This window comes from Hyaena hyaena, unplaced genomic scaffold (assembly GCF_003009895.1).
Source record: "Hyaena hyaena isolate Hyena2069 unplaced genomic scaffold, ASM300989v1 scaffold_495, whole genome shotgun sequence".
Lineage (NCBI taxonomy): Eukaryota > Metazoa > Chordata > Mammalia > Carnivora > Hyaenidae > Hyaena > Hyaena hyaena.
In genome coordinates, this window is record NW_024081128.1 from 1,169,310 (window position 1) to 1,171,178 (window position 1,869).

The 1,869-nt window shown below is 42.4% G+C and overlaps 1 long non-coding RNA gene across 1 annotated transcript; it reads right to left on the minus strand.

Annotated features, from left to right (window-relative positions):
- Window positions 1-240: 240 nt before the first annotated feature.
- On the minus strand, window positions 241-1,304 carry LOC120246959. Its single transcript, XR_005532194.1, has 2 exons — window positions 1,160-1,304; window positions 241-445 (listed from the first exon to the last, which is right to left on the minus strand). It is a non-coding gene; the product is annotated as an uncharacterized LOC120246959 (long non-coding RNA).
- Between the last annotated feature and the right edge of the window lie 565 nt (window positions 1,305-1,869).

Below are 1,869 nucleotides of genomic sequence, written 5' to 3' on the forward strand. Positions count from 1 at the left end.
CAGTTAGGATTACAAAATTGATGATTCATCTTGAATTCAGTGACTAGTATGAGAAATTGCTTGGGGAAAGATGCGCTTAAGAGACGTTAAATCACTGTTGTGATTTTCTTCGGAGCCAATGCTTCTATGCGTTAACTTTATGCACATTCTGTATTTTTAAAAAAATGAGGAAATGCTGGGAGAGGTGATCTTGATTCTTGGCAAATCTATCACATGAAAGGAATTAAGGACAACTCTTACTGGAATTGGGAGACTGGTTTTACCAAATATGACTGAGGATAATATTTGGACATTTTCCTGGGCAGGCAGAATGGAGTCCAAGCAGGCTTCTAAGCAGGAAAGGTCAGCAGGATGATTCATGTCAAGCTTTCAAAATGGTGACTTGAGGGTCCTGGGAAGATCAGCCAGAAAGCTAGGGCTGCGGCTGTAGCCCAGATGTGCCGTCCTAGGGATTAAATCAGAGCAGGAAGTCAGGATTGGGAGGGAGAGGGAAGACAGAGCATTGCAAGTGGGGTCAACTGTTCGGACTGTAAATGCCAGGGTTAAGGGATGGAGAGAAAAGTTATGTTATTTCCCTCACATCCCCCTTTTCCGTTTACCACCTGACTCTTCGTTCTTGATGCCCATTTTAATAGCAGCAGCAACACGTGAACTTTGTACGGTGTTTGCCTATTTTGATTCGCTTTCAGAAACACTTTGAGGAAGCACAACAATTATTACTCCCTTCAATTTTTAACGATAATGTGAGCCTCTTTGGAAGCGAGGGGTTCATCCCAAGAATTATAAACAGGCAGTCGGTAGCCAAGTGGGTCAAGACACAAGTTTGCTTGTTCTCTGTTGTTGTTTTAACTTCACCACAGAGCACTCCGTGATGAATCATGATGGAAGCCCAAGAATGACCTGTCTACACGTTGACCAAAGTTACAGGTGAACTGTACAGGGCACTGTGGGGTGAGACAGCAGAGGAGGAGCGATGGCATGGGGCTCAAGGAATAACCACAAAATATGAAATATAACTTTATTTAACCTTACTATATATAATGTGTATAACTTAATATATGTAACTTCATAATACATTTCTGTTTTCCCAGCCAGAAGTTACATCTCCCCATCAACATCACTAAGCCATAGCAAAGCAAGCCTGGACTTCCAAACTAACCATGTCAAGATGTCAAAGGAAGTTTCTTATGCTGTGTTCTTGTGAGTCTACCCGTCTTCTTCCTTCGATTAGACTGAGAAGAATTTTCTTTTCATCAGTCATTGTTTTGCTCCTCTCTGCATGTTCATCGCCAGCCTCTCCCCATGGTAATAATCACAGCATTCACTCTGTGCCCAAGTGGACAATCACAGCACTGATTATTGTGTCATTGCCGGCAGTCTAAAGGCAAGCTCATTGGCGGGCTGGACGCTTACCCTGAGAGGCGAGATGTTTCCACCTCATTATGTTGAACAGCAGGAATTCTAAATTCTGTCTTAAAAAAATAGGTCATTGCTGCGGGGTCACAGGAGGGCCCTACAAATGAAACCATCTGGCTGGTGATAAAGAAAAATGGCTGCACTATCACAGAAGGTGTGCCCTGTGTGTGAAAAGTGGGTGATTAATAATTTTAGCACATTTGGCATTTCTCTATGATGAAATACCTAGCAGCAATGAGTTTCTAAATTTCATTTTACAATTTGCATACAGTGAACTTTTACTTTATCGGGGTATGAGTCTGTGAGTTCCAGCAAATGCACGTAGTCTCACCGTAATCAACCATAAGCAAGATAGAGAAGAGTTGTCTGCCTTCCAAACATTCCTTTGTGCCCCCCATTCACAAACATCCCACCAACCCCTAATGCATTAACAACCACACATTTATTCTCCTT